The following is an 18,677-nucleotide window of genomic DNA, read 5'->3' on the forward strand; positions in this document are numbered from 1 at the left end:
TCGAGCAGCGAGTTTTGGAAGGAAACCTCTGTGTGCTGATGTCACACAAGCTTTCTTTTTCCATCATTGATCCCAGGTGAGTATGCAGTGCAGGTGCTGCAGCCAGAATTAGAACCGTGGAATAAAAAAAAGTGGTAACTTCTGCTTTTACTGCTTTGAATTCTTATATTTGCCTTTTCATCCAACCGTGTCTGTTTCAGTTTCAGTTGCTTCAGCCATGTCGAGAAGACACGGAGGCAGAGGATGCAGTTCCCCCAAATCCATGCAAATGATATACCGTTGTCTGCTTTATTTGGGGAAACGTGCTGGTAAATCAATGGTTATTATGGTGCTTTCGGCAAAAATGGGCATTTATAGAAATATCTTATTTGAAAAAAGAAAGTATATCCTGATTGCTGTGAAACAATGAAGGCCTGCACGAGAAACACTTTTATATATCGGAATCACAATTGGAAAAAGGGCAGTTTTCAAATTGCAAGAGTTGCACAGTTCGAATTGTAATGCATCTTAACAAGCAAGGACTTTGCTCATGACTTTGCTCGTCTTGATGACAACACCCCGCGTAGCCAATTAATGTTACTTCTGCCAGTGGCTGTTCTTACTTTATTGTTTTGGTTCACTCTCTTGATCATTCTTTTATGTGTTTAAGGCGTCTTGACCGAAATATTCCTTTCCCAAATTTGTAAAATGAAAAAGATACACATACTGAATTGTTAATTATTAAAATATTGGTATCTGTACCCACTAATCTATTTGAGTCAGCATTGGGCTGATTTCTGGAACATACTGGAACATTTAGCAGCTAAAGAGCAAGATCCTTCCCTCGGGATCAAAACAACAGATTACAGAGAGGGAATATCATTCCAATAATGCTCTGTGTTGGACTTTGTAAATCAAGTTTGTCGTATCAAATTAAAGATGATTTGTCAAACACATTATATCATGAAGGGGATCACTGCAGCATCTCTGAACCAGAAGCCCCCGGGATTCAGACCAGCGAGCCGCTCTTCCCGGCAGTCTGTGAAGCTAACGCGTCTGTTAGCTCCAGCTCATTTGTGCAGGGATCAGTTGTGGGTCGGCTGTCAAAACATCGCCAGATGTGGCGAACCAGTACTATCCGGGGTCAGACTTTGGAGTGTTTGGGGTTTTTTGAGTCGGGGAAGTAGGGCTCCAAACAGATTTTGGAAAGGTCTTCGTCAACAAGCCACGGACATATTTTATTTAATTCTATTCACATGGAAACAAAATGTGTTTGTGATTCTGCTCGTAGAGCATGTAGACCACTGGAATAACGATGATTCTATTTAGTTTTAATGGTTCAGCCCGAAGGCAGTTGCTGCAAACTGGGGTAACTGGTATCGCAATGCTTTTACCAGGCGTTCACACCAGACCATTGTTTCAAGACAACGCGTCCTCACATTTGTCACACAATGAAACTGGGTCTTTCCCTCCCTCGAGTTTACCCCCACCATGTATTCATTAACTCAATGGCAACAGGCCTCTCACAGGGAAAAAATGAAATGTAATTCATTAAACCTTCTGCTGTCTCCACCTTGGTCGCTTAGGTCGTAGCCTTTTGGTACGCGGCGCATGGAGACGTGCGACTGTTTCCACTTTTTCCGGCGAGTGTTTAGCTGAGGGGTTGAATGTATGTTGAGTTCGACCTGCTCGTCTTTGCCCCCGCCGGCGCTCTTTCATTTCTCTCCTCCTTACCTTGCTTTCCAATCTGACTTGACCTTGACGGAGAATAAGGGGAGTACGGCATCGCATTTTCCCCGACTGCCACCTTCAGATAGCCCTTTGAGATGATGAAGTGCAAGGCCTGGTGACATTCATCTCTCCCACACACGCCCCCCCCCCTTCTCTCAACAGCGCTCACCTCCATTCTCTTGGCCGTCTTTGTCCCGGCTAAGGTGGGGAGGAAATGAAAACCTTGCCCTCGGAAAATAATGAAACTCTTAAGAGATAGAGAACCTTTGTTCAAGTGCGTTATATTTTAGATCATAGAAGACATCGAATGGTATTAAAGTGCTTTAGAAAGGTGGCCCCCCCGCCCGTCTAGACACCAATGTGAAAATCCGGCCGGTAGGAGCCGCCATGGAAAGAGTAGGCAATACAAGGTGTTCAGCCACCGCAAAACACGAGAGGTCCTTGAGCATGAACCCGTCACTGGCCATCCAAGCGTGTTTGACAGTTGCTGCAGCGGAACGCGAGATCAGCCGCGGACAGACACAAGACACGCGCACTCGCACACACACAAGCGATTACATAATCCTCTCCGGGCAGAGATGATAATAGCAAGGAAGGTTTGTGTCTTCTTCTGCTAACACATTCCCAGTAGAGTTTTATAGCACGTGATGATGCTCCCCATTAGAGGTGTGCTCCCAATTCATCCACACAATGTATTGGTTCGGAGCCGGCGCACAGACATATTGCATCTCTTAGGTATTTAATTGTCTTTAAATGTCAGCACGAGTGATGATACTATTGGGAGATCATTACAGGCCTCGCTGGCTTAAATGAGCTTACTTTCTAACCAGGCGGCTGAATGGCACTGGGGATCGGCTGTTTGACTGGCACGACTGATGTATATTCTCTCGCCGGAATTTAATTTGTGTAATCACGGAGGCAACCTTTTAGGAAAAGCGCAGCATCGTTGAACACTAGTTTGATTGATGACTGCAAATCTGCTCTGGGCTGTGGTCTGTCAGTCGTGCTTCTGTTTTATTTGTGGGAAACGTAGTGAGCTGGCTTCTCCCCAATCCAAACTGAAACATGGTAGTTTCTTTGAAATGTTGCAAAGGAAGGGCAAAATGTAGTTCACGGTCTTTATTAATATTGATATGGTTTAGCCTATTAGTTTATTGCTACTTAATTATGGGGGTTAGAACACGCTCTGGTGCGTCTTAATCAAATTTACGCCTTAAACATGTCTGGACCACTTGGCCATGTAAAGGATGATATTATCAACATACTGGAAATCCTGTTGAGTGTGTGTGTGTGTGTGTGGCTCTCACCGCCTTGAGCCGTTGTCTCATCTCCTATCATCATCTTGAGCCACATTAGATTTAGTTATTGTTTTTGTCTGTTTTTTGTTTTTTTTGACAACCGCTTGCTGCCCGCAGATTGAGCGCTGGCCCTCAAAGGTCACCTCAAAGCTTTGTTTTGTACCGACCTTTGTTGCCAGCCATGCCAGCAGCATGCCTGCTAGGTATGGCGACGTTGGTCCGCCCGTAAACAACCGAAGACGGGCGTCGACGGCGCGAAACACGCTGCCTCGATCCCATCGCACCCGTGCTGACGCTCCATTTGTACATTATCTTTGAGAGAATTTACAAGCGTTCCAAATTGTAAAACAAATGTAGATTCTTCTTCACACTTCACCTTGTACTCATTCAGTTCTCTGATGCTAATTGTCCATTTTACCTTGATCCAAGTTGCCTGTTTAGTCACCATTTGAAAGCTTTAAAAAGGGAAGAAAAAAGAAGCAGCCTTTGAATACATGGCAATGGAGGTGGCTCTGGAGCAGCGGTAACACTCCAATCACAGCCTCGTCTCTCCGTGACATGTGTGCTCTCATCAAGGTTGCGAGACAACACAAATTATTATTTGCCCTTATTGAGATACAGAGGATGAAGCGAGAAGACGCGTGGGAACACAAACACTTCCGAGCCGCTGGCGCCTTGAAGCGCTTGTTCCCAATTAGGGCCGGATCCGCGTGGTTCTGAGAATGAACAGGATCCCGCGCAGAACCTCTGTCTTTATGAAAGCACAATCAAACCAGCGGAATGAAAAGAAGACATTTCCTTTTTCTCATCTTCCTAATGACAGGTTGCCAACGCCTCGGGGCAAAGCGGGAGCACGGTAATGAGAAAAGAACAATAGGACGGCTTGCCAGACTACAAAACGTGATGGGAACACAGGATTCCCCGCCATTTCTTTTATACCGACTTTAACGATCCGTTTGATTAATTGGCTATTTGGTTTTAATGCGGTTCCAGCAGCGGCTTTCTATTGCCTGTGCCCCGGGGCAAGGCAGCCGAAAACTTTTAGCTAACGTCTTCACGACTGTGTGCCGGGTTCTCTTTTTTCCGACAGCTGTGTCCCCAAACAGTTGACTGAGCCGGATTGCACTAGAAACTCGTCTCCTTCACTCTTCACTACAGCATCTGCTGCTTGAATTATTTAACTGCCTGAGATCATTAGGTCTGTTTGCGGTTTGCACAGCAGCAATCGCAACTGTCATTACAGCTGTATGAGACTCACTTGCTATCGAATGGTCTGGGTAAAGTAAAGGTACTTCTAAGACGTGGCTTCATTAATGGCCACACACAAACGCACAATGCCTGGTTTAAAGTGCCAGTTGTGCTGTGAGCGAAGTGGCGAGAGTCCCGTCAATACTGTGACACTCTTTATTGTTGATGTCAAATCTGCAGAAAATACTCTCTCTGGATGGCTGGCAGGCTTATCTCGACATGGCATAACAAAGCTATCTGAAACTAGAAAGGTGTACTCAGTAGAATGCAGACCAGGTGTTTCTGCAAGGACCACTGCTGCATTGTGGGATTGAATGAGTGCAACCATACAATTGTCAAACTCCCCTTCCTAGACACCAATGATCTGTTGGGCGTCGTGAAACACACTTCATTCAAACTAAGAGGCGATCGATGCATGCAGGCAATCGGCTCAAAGTAATCTTTTAAGACGCGTTGTAGTGCAAACGGTTTGATATTTTATTGAAGTGGCTGTCTTGATCTTATTTAACATGCTTTCAGTGTGAACGTCGCAAAAGATGTGTGTTTTAAAATGGAGAACGTAGCAGTAGTAGTGTGGACACGGCCTCAGTAAGCTGTCTGCCTGCATAGCAACAGCTGAGTGGCAGTGGCGTACTCAGCAGATTGTGTCCTGGTAGTTCTGGTAGCTGTTAGTCAAACACAGCATCCACACTAATAAAGGCCTCTCTCCCCCCCTACCGACTGGGGTCCGGTTAAAAGTTAAAAGCCGTGTAAAACAGGCAATGAAATGTGTTTTGAGAGCGTCTGAGTTCACCACGAACTCCAGGGGTCCTTGAACAGTTAGATTCAGCAGAATGCCAGATAAGCCGTGGACAACGCTGAGGTGCACACACACACACACACACTGTCATGGAAATGTGTTATATTCATATGTTCATGTCATTCATTTACGCTGAGTTTTAAATAATTAATATGCTTTTAAAAGAAAGACGCTCAAAATATTAGCAGGCATACGCTGAGTATATCTATACATGTTTATTCTTTTAATCAAACTATTGTCTCTCATTCATTTGTGTCATTAAAGGTTTATTAGATGCTTTGGAATTCTTATTGTTAGTTTAAATACTACATTTTCTCACTTTTTCATGTTTACACCGAGATTTCACAAAATGTTTGGTGATGGAAATTTGGTTTAAAGTCATGGAAATCCATTAGTCAAAATGTGTGTATACACACACACACACACACACACACACACACACACACACACACACACACACACACACACACACTCTTCCCGGTAATGAGATGGTAATAATCAAGAGTAAAAAATAGAAGGCACGGTTTGTGCATCTGCTCGATTTAACAGGAAAAGAAGAGCGACGGCGCTGCTTCTGCTTCAGCAGACGCACATAAAGGTTATTGATTGATTGCTGTCTGGCAGTTAATGATTCATGATCAGCTCATGATCTGAGTGGACTTACGATAACGTGTCACGTGTGTGAAAGCGTTTGTTCTTTAAGAACCCAAACTGAACCTCCCAACGTTATGTACAGAAGCCCGATTGCATAATAGAGGGAAGTTCTTCTTAGTGAACACGTTGGTGGTTGACACATAGGCATAATAAAAGTAGAATCCTGAAGGTTGATTCAATCTCCTGTAAACATACAGCAAATCGATCAATATGCAGGTTATGAGGTTCCTAATGCAGAGTTTAACTGGTTCCATAGATGTTGACAGGGCGCCACAGACCACCGCCTGCAGTTCATCATCAATAGCCCAGTGCTGGCGGCGGGATGAATAAGCTCACAACACGCATTCAGATGTTAGGATTTCAAACAGGTTTATACAATAGTGGAAGAAGTTGTGCAGAAATGTCACGCCTCAAGAATCCAGGCCTGGAAAGCACTGTGAGGGATGGAGTGAATAATTGCGGGACCCCCTCACTTCTCCGTGCCCACTTTTTAATACATATTTTTTAAAGCCAATCATAGAGAGCGGGGATTGATGGTCTAGTTTGCATGATTTTTCCCCCGTCCAGGTCTGACTGTTGGAGAGATCTGACTGTTCATTTGCTGAATATTAAAGCCATCTGTTGGCGTTCGCTTCCTCCTCAGGACATCACCCCCCCACACCCCAAACAGTCAAATTAGATCAGAGCAGCAAACCGTCCTGCAGATCAACAACGGGTGGGTGGGTGGGAGAGGAGAGGCCTGACGTGTCCGGCCATGCGCAGAGAGAGAGTTGTGCTCTGTAAATCACGTCTCTGGTTGTCAAGCTCACAGCTACATACTTCTGTAGTCAGTATTTAGTCAGTAAAACACACCCATGTGCCTCAAGACGAGGTGTGAATACAGTGTGAACCGACTGCTCCTCTCCCAACCGACCTGCATGCGTTGCCAGATTGTGATGGATGGGTTTTTCCCGGGTCGAAACCCCCAAAAAACGTGGTGATTGGTTGCTGCTGCCGGTCGGAAGGAAGGGGGTTAGGAGGAGGAGGGAGAGTCGCTGATCGCGGCCCAGTTGCACAGAGAAATTGATCAGAAAGCTTAAGCGGGGGGATCTGGCTCGAGGTTTAATGAATAATTTAAATGCGGATGATGACTCAGCGCTCGTAGCTGTGGTTTTGCCTCTTGTGAGGAATTTACAGTAACATTTAATATAGTTTGTTTTGTTTAAAGGGGAGGGAGGTTTCTGTGGGATTAAAATACATCCCTTCACTTTTCTCATGTGTTTGGAATTCCAGTAAGCGCAGAAGGTACATTTATTATTATTTATATTTTTTGCAGCGTCCCCTCCACTGATCCAGGTTTTATGAACACACACACGCAAAAAAATCATCATTCTTCATTCCGACAACCGGATGTTTTCTTCAGCCTACAAAAGGGTTATTTATCTTCCCAGGGCTGGATGCCAGAGGAATGTCGGAGCGTTGAGATATACCTATTTGACGCGCCGCATCGCGTCCGAAAATAAATGACCAGCTCACAGAATGTCTGCACGCGGTCATCGGCCTTGGCAACGCGCCCATATATTGTCAAAAATGTCCAGGGCAGGAAGTACATTCATAAACAGCTGAAAATAAACATAATTCAAGCAGGCAACAATGCCTAATTATGCCTGAAAGCCGTCTGGGAGGTGAAATAGACTGAGTGGAAAGGACTCCACAGCAATTTTGATGACTGATTTCATTCTTTTGGGCCACTTGTCAAGTAGAAAGAATGTGCTGCTTTCCCCTGGTCGTATACATTCAGACTGTTGGAAAAGGAGACAGCGTAATGATTCAGTTCATCAAAAACTATAATCGGCCTATTGAACAGATGAAGTAATCGGTTGTTGCAGCCCTGAAACACGGCACTCTGCTGGGCCGGGTTCGTCCATTACGGCTCCTTGTTCCCTCTCTCCAGGTGACGATAAGATCCTTCCAGACAAAGGCACAGCCTGAGATCCCTTCGTTTCTATTACGAAGCCTTTATTCTATTTTGAGCTGTGAGTTATGGAGTACCCACAGCCTCTCTCTCTCTCTCTCTCTCTCTCTCTCTCTCTCTCTCTCTCTCTCTCTCTCTCTCTCTCTCTCTCTCTCTCTCTCTCTGCGTGTATGGCAGAGTGGCTGCTCTGATTTAATGCGAGGAGCTGTTCGTCCCCTCCTTGCCTATCCTGCAACCGCTGCAGGCCGAGCCCTAATGGACGCGGGGAGAAAACAAGCCCAGCCGTCTAATGGCCAGACTCCTAATGCAGTGCTAGAATAATCAGGAACAGGGAGGCGGTGTGTGTGTGTGTGTGTGTGTGTGTGGTTTCCGGTTTGTGGGGTCGCGGAGGTTGACGTGCTTGGACCACTTGGACCCTCCCTCCTCTTCATTCCCCCGAGTGACCCAGGGGACTGTTGACCCCGCTGGGAGGAAGTTGTGATGTAACTCCTCCGGGACGAGCTCTAACGGATTAGATTTATTAGAGTAATGTTGATGAATGTGGACTTGATGTTTCCGGTGGTGGAAAGAGGGTGAGGAGTGCCTTTCGGCTGGAGGAAGCTTCGATGGACAGATTAAAGTGGACTCGAGACGATGAGCAACGAGATTAGAGATTTCTTGGTTTTTGAAGCGCACAAAGTAAAAATAACTGTAATTTGCAGTGTAAAACATTCCCAGTTAATTTATATTGTTAAACTACTGAAACGATTCGCGAATTAATGTGCAGAAAGTACTATTTTGACATTTCGAGTAATCTTTCAAACAGAAATGCAAGAATATTTTGGGGTTTTTGACTGCTGATAACAAGGGGATACTGTGATATAGACCAAACTAATCAAATAATAATAATTGAAAAAAAAGCTCTAAACTGCAATGTCTTCTGGCCTCAGGAAACGGAAGAAAAGCAATTCAAAACAATCTGTTCCTTTTAATAAAACAATCTCAACCTTTACCCCCAATATTGAAGGGAAGAGTTGATATGAGCCCTGATTCTTTGACCTCATATTTCAGAAGTTTATGGAACTTGTTTGGCACCCGGGCCGCGGTCCTTTACAGCCGTTTTATTGCGCCGGAGGATATTTTGGCCCTATTACTTGTTCGCAACGGCCCAATTTATGTTGTTCTTTGCTCTTCGATCTTATTTTCTGACCAGAGTGGCAAAGCCTGTCCCGTTATGTAAGTTTGTTGGATCTCAGACCGGTCTTTGTAACGCTCTGGTTGCAGAGGAAGTGAAGACAGAGCTTGTTTATTTATGGGGCAGGGAGGTCTTTCCCCCTTTCTCTGTGAAACTCTCAGAGTCAAACAAACAGCCGGAGGAAGCCTCGTAAAGAGTTTTCACGTCTCGGCCCGTGACTCATTGTACCGATTCAGATGGAGCCCGGACTCCAGAGTCACGCCTGTAAAGGTTGCGCTGCTCCCTTTGCTCTGAGGAAAGCCCCTTCTGCTGCTGAGCTCATGCACACGGGCTGCACTTTCATTTGGGATTTCTTCAGCCTTTTTTTAATATTTTTTATGACGCTTTTCCTAGCTGCAATGGAAGAAATACAACCTTTAAAAGTAAGAAAGAATAACATAAATGAACCATGCAGAAAATGTTAAAGCAGGTAAATAAGTAAAAATAAGAAAACAAAACAATTAAAACAACCATATGCATAGCTAGATGGGCAAAATGGACCAAATATAAGTAAAAATAAGGAAATTGGCAGGTGACTCGCCCTCCCTAACCTCACAGGTTTCTGGATCTTGTTGGCTCTAGAGGCTCAGTATCTCATGTTTCACCAAGATGCAACCCTGTTTGTTTATTTCAAAGGTATTGCAGCATTAAGAACTGAAAGCCCCACATGATTCTTAATTTATTTTTTAAAACAACATCCATCTGGGAGGGAAACCCCTGAATGAGCTTCAAGGCGACCCCCCCCCCCCCTCCTCTGTGATGAGATCAGGGAGTTCGCGCTGGCTGTTCTGCGTGTCCAAATTGAGGTTACCACATAGGCAGTCACGGCTTGAGAGGACTTCTCCAGCGCCCGCAACCATCACCGTGACAACGACAGAGAGAGCGTTTACAATTAGCATTCAGTCCCTGATTAGCAGCGCGGGGCATGGCGGACCGCGGAGGCCTCAGACAGACAGGCAGACACAGAATAAAGGTTTCTGAGGTGATTTCTTTTCCTGCGGAGCGTTTCAGACGACGTGCACTTCGCTGCATATTAACGATAACGCAGGTGTGCATCATCTGAGCCTGTGAAGTAAATCGGGCGGAAACTATTTGAACCTGAATGAAACCATCCGCTCTGCTTTACCGCTCTGCTCTATTGTGCAAACAAATACACACACACCCACACACACACCCAGACCGCAATAGTGACACACACACACACACACACGCACACACACACACATACACACACGTGTGAAAAAAGAAAGATACAAACGCTCTGTTGCCGCTGCTTGTCCATTGGCTATAACAGATGATATTTACATAGCAGTTTGGATAAGTGTGTGGTGCCATTAGCAGGATGGATCGTTGCAAAGTGAACAGGGATTTATTACAGAGCTAAAGCCCTGTATCTGTGTGTGTGTGTGTGTGTGTGTGTGAAAAAAATAAAAGAGGGATGTCTCTTTTCCGATCCTCATGTTTCCATTCATTCTCTTTGACTCTCTTTTGCATACATGCGTGTTCTCCCCGGGGCGTGACGGAGCGGCGGCGCCGGGCCACGCCCCGGGCTCCCGGCCCCGTCCTCCAGCAGATGGGAAAGCTCCTCTTATTATCGCAGCTCTCCAGCACACCTCTGAGACTTCATCATCCTCATATCTCCCGCCTCATAGCGGCCCGGCTCTTTGCGTCTTTTAGGATCCTGTGTGTGTGTGTGTGTGTGTGTGTGTGTGTGTGTGTGTCAGGTTATCACTCTAAGGCTTATCTGGTCGCTTGCATTATCTGGGCACAGCGACTGGATTGTGTTTGATTTGCTGATTTGCGGGTAGTGAGATGTTACTGTTGTTATTCCACATGGATGGCTGCAGTGCAAGGGGACGAGGAGGAGGAGGAGGAGGAGGAGGAGGAGGAGGAGGAGGAGGAGGAGGAGGAGGAGGCACAGGGAGAAAGGCCAAACCATTGTCATGGATCAAAGATCAAAGATTGTCTAGCCGATGATGGAGAAGCAAACGGGCGCATGAAAATTCAGGGAGCAGCTTTGCCTCGCTGGAGGCTTAGAGGCAATTTGTATTGTGTGTGTGTGTGTTTGTGTGTGTGTGTGTGTGTGTGTTCTTCAAATGCTGTTGTATCAGACTTGGCTTTCATTCTTTGTCTAGATCCTATTTGCAAGGAGTGAATGCTCGATGTGAGAGCAAGCTGGTTTAAAATGGCTAATTCACACCCATTAAACTCCGCTTGGATGGATACTTTTTATTTGGAAACTTTAACACACTCGCAATGAAAAAAAAAGAGAGAAGAGAATAAAAGAAAACAACTGCATGTGCGTTATCCCTATCCATTAAATAATGTTGACTCCTGGGCCTGAATTGGTCGCTGACGCTGATCCACCACTTTGTCAATATGTGCACTGATAACGGTGAAAGCCGCTCTCTGCTTGGATCTATTGCTATTGATCAGAGAGCTGAATAGAGACACAGCTGCTTCTGCTTCTGCCGGCAGGAGCAGCGATAACGCGGGAGAGTTGAGAGTCTCTGTTGTGCCCGACGACTTTGCCTCCGCCCGACATCACTCAGCCGGAAACAACAGGCGAGCTCTGGCTGCATTTCCCGCTGATTGAACATTATGATGCGTAACCGAGATATCGCTTCTTTTGAAGAAAGATTTTTGAATTCATCAGCGCTAAAACGATCGGGGGCGATGAATGGAAAATTAGTCCGAAGCAAATATGCTCATCATTTGGATTGTCGATTTTGAAATTTGTAATTGAATTGTTAATTGTTTATGGGCATAACAGTTTGAGCTATGGAGATATAGGCAACGGCAGTTGTCATTAATTGTGTCCGTTTTTTAAGACCAAACGATTATGAACGGGACGAATCAATTGTATGTGCATAAAATGATTAGAGGGCTTTACAGTCTGTAAAACGTATGCCATGCTCTATCCTTAGGCCATCGGTGGTTCCAGCTGTGCGTCTCCTCTCAACCTTGGCCATCCCCTCTTTAAGGAACATCTGGCCCTCATCCTATCATTTACACAAGAACCACGAAAGAGCACTTGCCACACGCAGCTAGCTATTTTTTCCAAGTGGTCAAAGCCTTCCAGCCTCTCTCTCTCTCTCTCTCTCTCTCTCTCTCTGCCTCTGTATCTTATCTCCAATCCTACGGCGTACTCTGATGCAGCCGAGGGGAAGAGGTGTCACCGATGTACTAAATTACCTTCCACCCGATTGCTATTTCCACCCGTGTCTCTGTAGCCAAATGCTGGACACGCTTCCATTAAGTTGACTAAGGAGCCTCCTGGGAGTTCATTGTAAAAGCTGTCCGGAGTGAATTGTACGAAGTCTCCTGGCCTCCAGAGCAGTCCGAAACTCATAGTCCGAAACTCATTCAGCTTACCAATAATGATAACAGATCAAATTTGGGAGGATAAGAAAAACCTTTATTGATCCCCAGTGGGAAATGTGATTACTGCAGCAGCACAAGGATATAGATAGGTACATATAAAGTGTTATTATGTAAATATAAGTAGAAGTAAAACATATATAATAATCTATATCAAACTAATACAAGGAAATAAGTAAAAATGCAATTAAAAACTAAATCACATGGCAAGTGAAAGTGGTGTGATGTTATTAGTAGCAGCTAAGTCAACAAGGTAATTTAATAGGATTAAGTAATGATACTTAGAGAAGCGGAATCCAATCCAATGGAAATTTGCCATTTTTGTCGACCGAAATGGTCAACGGTATATTTCTGACCATTAATTGACGAATCTTTTCATCCTGAAATCAATGAGCATTTCCACTTGGGTGGTTTGGGGTTAAATTCCTTGGCTTTTAGCTGTATTCATCGCACGCCACTCCCTTCTACAATCCAGAAAATCTCATTTTATCTGCAGATTCAGTTTGATAACCCCCTCATCATACTCCCATTTTTATATTAAAAAAGAAAACGACAAAGGCATTTGGGTGGAAAGCAGAGGCACTTAACAGACTACATCCAGAGTGGAAGTCAAATCCCCAAGGTGAGCTGTATCTGTGTTTGACCGGCATGTTTTCCATCCCCGGCGGCACGCCTTTCTTTTTTTGCCCCATGAAACAGGGCTGAAGCAGACCAGCCGGGTGCCGGGTGCCGGAAAGAGACGTGAAGACATGCGGAAAGGGGGAAGTCACGGCAGTGCACACAGCAATTTAAATTTTAATTGCCTAGATTTATCTTCCCCGTACAGTGTGACGGGCCGATAACTAGGGCTGATAGCACAGAGAGCCTGTTTGTTAAAGCTCGGCAACATCCAGATATCCGGGCGGGAGCCACAAGAAAGAGCAGAATGGATTCACCGCGACATTTCTTAACCTCCGATGAACACCCGCACTTGCAGTACAATACCTTGTTCAGCCGAGGCTTAAGTGCTGAGCGTACCCCCCGAAAGCCTGGCAAATTGGCCCATTTCGGTCCGTCTGTGATGCAACATCCTCTCCGCTCATGAACACAGTGTGCTTCAACACACAGTAAACAGCCACACTGTGCCGAAGGTAATCTTTCTCCAGGTGGTCTGGTTTAGAAAGTCACTCTGTTGGTTTGTTGGTCAGTCCCAGAAAGTGTTCTAAAACCTTATCTTACAAATAGGCTACCATGCTACTGCCAGTAGATGGTCATTTTTAGCTTCGTGCAGTCCATTTTTCATTGTACACTGTTGCCGTTAAAGAAACTCCATGTGACAATCTCAAATACTTTGCAATAGATAAGAGAAAATGTGTCATCACTAAGGGCAGAAAGACTCAAGAGATCATTAAACTAATGATGCATTGCTTGGAAAATATATATCGCAATAGTGTCTTTCTTTCTCCATATAACATTGGAATACTTTTAAACTTTTGTCAGTTAATAAATATATATATATATAATGCATACCACAAATGATACTACTGTCCCGCTAACCAAGCTAAAAGCTGTACACAGTGCACAATACGTCGCTGCAGTGTGCATGACACTAGCGGTGGTCGAATTCGGAAGTAGTGAATGTTAGTAGGTTGGGTCCTCTGTATGCGAATTTTGGTGGTGGCTAGGTCCAAAATGTGAGGGTCAAACTTTAGCTTGCACTGGTTTAAAACATATGATCCCAAAACACATAAACAAACTGTAGCATCAACCTCGAAGGGGATCTGTTCGCCACTTTAAGCTAAACTAGCATTAGCGCGTAACGATTAGCTCAGTGTAAGCTGCGGGATAATGCAGCTCAAATTAGCTTGCGTCAATGTTAGCTTACAGGTGGTTTTCTATACAAAACAGAACATAGCATTAGCATAGAAGGACTTTTATCTGTGAGAAAGCTATTGTCTGTTTTACTTATGCATCAAACAAGTTTTCTTTATTTTTATCTGACACATAGTATTCTTTGTTTTAACCATAGCATTTTTAAATATAGTCTATAATTAGATATGAACGATGACATTTTTTTTCAAAATCATCAGAATTTTTCTGCCGACATCACGAGCACACGCGGCTCCGTCGCTATCCTGTATCCCGCCGGGTTATTGTCCACACTTTATTTGCGACCTACATGTCGTGCGTGTTCTCAGATGAAGTCTGATTAAACATTGAAAAGTTTTCAAAGTTTTCAGAGTGCACATCTGCTCCACTGGCTTGGCTTACTTACCGAAGCTAATAATTCAGTGATTCCTTCCAGAAGCCCAAAGAGCTGGTGAATATGTCTAACAGCCTAGCCGCCACGAGGTGCTGAGATTAGGAGGTCCCCGACTTGTCACACAGAGCCAGCTTCATCATTTAGACCTCACCCCCCCTCTTCTTCCCCCTTTTATTTCCCTGCCTCTTTCACACGGCCTCTTCCATCGCATCCATCCGTCTTTCCTTATCACTCCAGCCGCCCTTTCCGCGAGTGTGCGCTTGACTTATTCTTCCACATCTTTCACCGCGCCGCGGATATTTGTACGCCGGTCACATTTTATAAGGCGTCACCAAAATGAAGATGCTTGACCTCCATCCGTGCTTTTCTCCACCCCCTCCTCTTTCTTTCCATCTGTTAATGCTCAAATCCCAACAGCCATTTAGATTCATTTTCAGGCAAACGCGTGTCAACAAATGCAATGAAAAGTGTAATTGAAAAATCTTCTTATGGGACACAGCGGCATGATGTGTAATTTCCTCAGTAAACACTGTGCCACCATGCTGTTTTGTAATATGCTCGCACTCAATAGGCATTGTACCCTGGAGTTGCATCTCCAAATAGCGCAATATGAAACCGCCCGAATGGCCGACGCCGAGGAACATGAACAATCAGAAATATTTTTTGTTGTGGTTTCTCTTTCCCCGCTGCCAATATTCCAGCAATTAAAACCATACAAAAGTACTTAATTAACTACATTAACGTTCATTTAACTATCTGTTGTCGGAAGTGTAATGACCCTTGTTTGGGCTCCCTAAAAAAATAAATAAACAGCGTCAATTTGAATGCATCAGCTGAAGAAAAGGCAGGCGGCTGGAGGACTAAAAAAGAAAAGGAGCGGGGAAAGAGGGATCGTGGTTCATATTGATGACAGCCGCGTGAGCTCCTGTGGTGATTGAGGGTTCATCAGGTAGTTAATTTGCCGGCGAACGTCGGGGCTCCAGTGAGTGATGCCGTTTAAATGATAGCGCAACGTTGAGCGGAATAACGACCGCGGCTGCTGCCGCCGAGAAAACTTGTTATCCGACTGTCACTAGATGGATAGGCCTCATTTGTAATTAGCATCAAGATAGGAATTTACAAGACTAATTTCCCAAAAATAGAACATGGCGGTTGTTAGCTTGAAGTGCTCGTCGTTATATGCTAATGAATGCTTGCTTGCTTGCTCGTTTTGATGGCTGGAGTTTTACTCGCAGGGAAAAGGAAAATGTCGACAGAATTTTATGAGCTCAGCGTAAATCCATAGAAAACATTATGCCCCGGTCATCAAAAGTTGTTACGCTGGATGTATATATATACATTTTTATGGCGCAGATCAGCAGCAGCAGTGGCGGCGGTGGCAGAGTCCCAGGATCGCTGTGGGAGTGTAATCATCAAAATTTGTTGCCTTCATCCAAACATTATCCTCCCACTGCTCTCTCTCCCCGAGCACACGCACCATAACCACTTAAATCACTTCATGTGAGGATTGAGTGCGTGTCTTCTGAAGAAAGGAACGCGCCCCACTCCCTACCGCGTGACGGATGGCTGGACAGTAGTATATGTCTAATTATCGTTAGCCTCCTGGAGAGAGGAGAGCCTGCTGTAACGGGGACTCTTATTACTGCGACGCCTTGATCAGCAAATAGCTGTTCTCCCCGCTGCGGTTATGCTAAGGCGATGAGGAGATGGCCGTCTGTCTTTCACACTTCAGTTCAGCTACGAGCTTTGGCAATGCCATTACTTGGATGGCACCGAAGTTACGTGACGGATGTCACTGAGCTGCTTTTGCCGAGAAACACTCAAGAATCTCTTACATATTGAAAATATAGCGATCAAAAGTAAAGCCTGTGAAGTCATTTAACATTGCTGTGGGAATGAAAACGGTCTCAATATCACACTGATGTCTCTACCTGACTGCCATTGCGAAGATTGGCCTTTTCTATATAGTTGTTCTTAATGCTGGTCATTGATTCAGGAGCAGGGCTTCTCCTCGCTGCTCTGCTGGACGCCGACTGACTCATTCAGTCACTATATATGTACATTATGGTCATATATGTGTCATAATCACGCTCAGGCTGCCCCCACCTCTCTGTCGATTAGTTGACTAATCCGCTGGTTTGAAATATTCACTTCTGTAAAGCAGCCAGCTACCATGACCTGCCTGACCGGGTAGTGGTTGGATGCATTTTGTGGCCAAGGGAGGTATGCAAAGCGGAGGATGAACGGATTTCCCGTAAACTCTTCACAATAAAAGTCCCCCGTTATTTTTGCTGTCAACTTATATTATTGAAGAGCAGCCGTTAACAAAGCTCTGCTAATATGGCGATGAACACAACAAAAGGCCCTTTGTTTTTCTGTCCTTTTATTTCAATGCAGCAACATCAGAAAATGCTGTTCTCTTGTTTTATGATGATGCATACAAATTAGGGTTGACAAGAAACATTTGAGATGCCTCGTAATGGCGGCGCAGTTCAAAGAGCTGGCAGGTGATTGTGATAACATGATGGGCTGAAAGCAATCTAAACCTGACTTTAAATGAAAGAAAGAAAGAAAGAAAAAGGCCTTTTCTCTGCCCGTATCGAGCGTTTTTAAAGACTAGGAGCGCTGCACATATTCTCATGGTGCATTCTTTATGAATAGCTGTCTTTGTACAGTGTGATGCACGCAGTCTCTTTTTTTTTTTAGACACGTATTCTACATCTGGCCCCTGGCTGGTCTCTGTTGCTTTACAACGAATATGGAAGAGGTGGGAGGAGGGGAGGGAGACACAAATATGTTCCTCAGGGTGCAGCGTCCACCTGCTGCTGCTTCGCAAACAGTTTGTATTTTTTTGCAGTTTACGTTTTATTCTCACTCTCTTCGTCGGTTTTGATCTGGGCTGTGTGTGTGTGTGTGTGTGTGTGTGTGTGTGTGTGTGGGGTACAGACTCCCAGGCTGCAGCGCTGGATGCTCTTCTCTGCTGGTTGCATACACACTCCTCCACAACAAACCCTTTCCCTGTGTGGGTTTTCAAACATGCCACGATCATGCACTGACGCCATAGTTTGCACTGGACGTGATCTTTTTTTTTTTTCCTTGTTTGTGCAAGTATTCTACCTCGGGTTTCGCCCCATTAACTGTCGCGGGGAGAGCCATAAACCAAGCTCTCTGTGTTCAGCATGCCAGCTCAGCTCACCGGAGTATACATGTGCCGGCCTCATCGACCGCCCCTTTGAGTTATTAAAGAGCGCTCGTCGCCTTGAGGGCTGTGTCTGCGGCAAGTGTGTGTGTGGAGGGGATAAAAGTTTTGTCTAAGTGGAGTGCGTCGTCGTATTGAGATACTATCTGAGGGTTTATGTGTGTGTGTGTGTGTGTGTGTGTGTTTTCTCTTAGTCAGCGCGATAACTCCTCCGATAAGGCTAAATGGACTGTTTGCCTCTGTCTCGCGTTATCTCGGTTCACATCCAAACGGACGCGTGAACACATACTGCGCACACGTGCACGGACGCACACACACGTGCACGGACGCACACACACACACGTAGACACATGCAAAGCAGAATATTTGGGCAGCCAGCCCAGGGAGGAAACAAATAAAAAAATCAGCTTATAAAAAGTCTTATTATAGTTTGATTAAACCCTGATACTGTCGTACACAAAACCACAAATTCAAAAGTGGTACTTCATTGAGAAATATTTGTACTCTGTCGGCCTTTTTTTTTTTTTTTTGGGGTGGTAAAAACAAGGTTACACTGATTCCTGTGCTGACGCAACCTGCAGTCTCCTGTCTTGAGTGAATCACTGCACACCCACATAAAAAAAAAAAAAAACAGATGCAGAAAACTCACTGGCGTAGGCTACAGGGCGAAGACATTCCACAGATTTCCCTCAGTAAGTGCAGCTGTGTTTTCACATGAGGGTTGAGCTGATAAGACGGCGTTGGACAGAAGAGGGATGTGGTTAGTCAGACGAATTGAGACCCTTTTTCCTTTTTTTTTTTATCCTAAAGAGCCCCGCCTGAGAGGATGATTGCACTTTGCGATTAGCCAAGAGGACTCATCTGGATGACCTCGCATTATCTTCGTCAGCATGTGCGCGCGTGTGGTCTGCACACCAGTGTGGAGGAATTTGGGCTAGCTGATTATTCAGTTGGTCCAAATGAATGACTCTCAGCAATC

General features: G+C 45.0%; 1 protein-coding gene across 1 annotated transcript in view; it reads left to right on the top strand.

Annotated features, from left to right (window-relative positions):
- Positions 1–18,677, top strand: part of vav2 (vav 2 guanine nucleotide exchange factor) — a gene marked incomplete at its 5' end in the record, with an annotated part of 194,770 nt that overhangs the window by 14,263 nt on the left and 161,830 nt on the right.

This window comes from Taurulus bubalis, assembly GCF_910589615.1.
Source record: "Taurulus bubalis genome assembly, chromosome: 19".
Taxonomy (NCBI): domain Eukaryota; kingdom Metazoa; phylum Chordata; class Actinopteri; order Perciformes; family Cottidae; genus Taurulus; species Taurulus bubalis.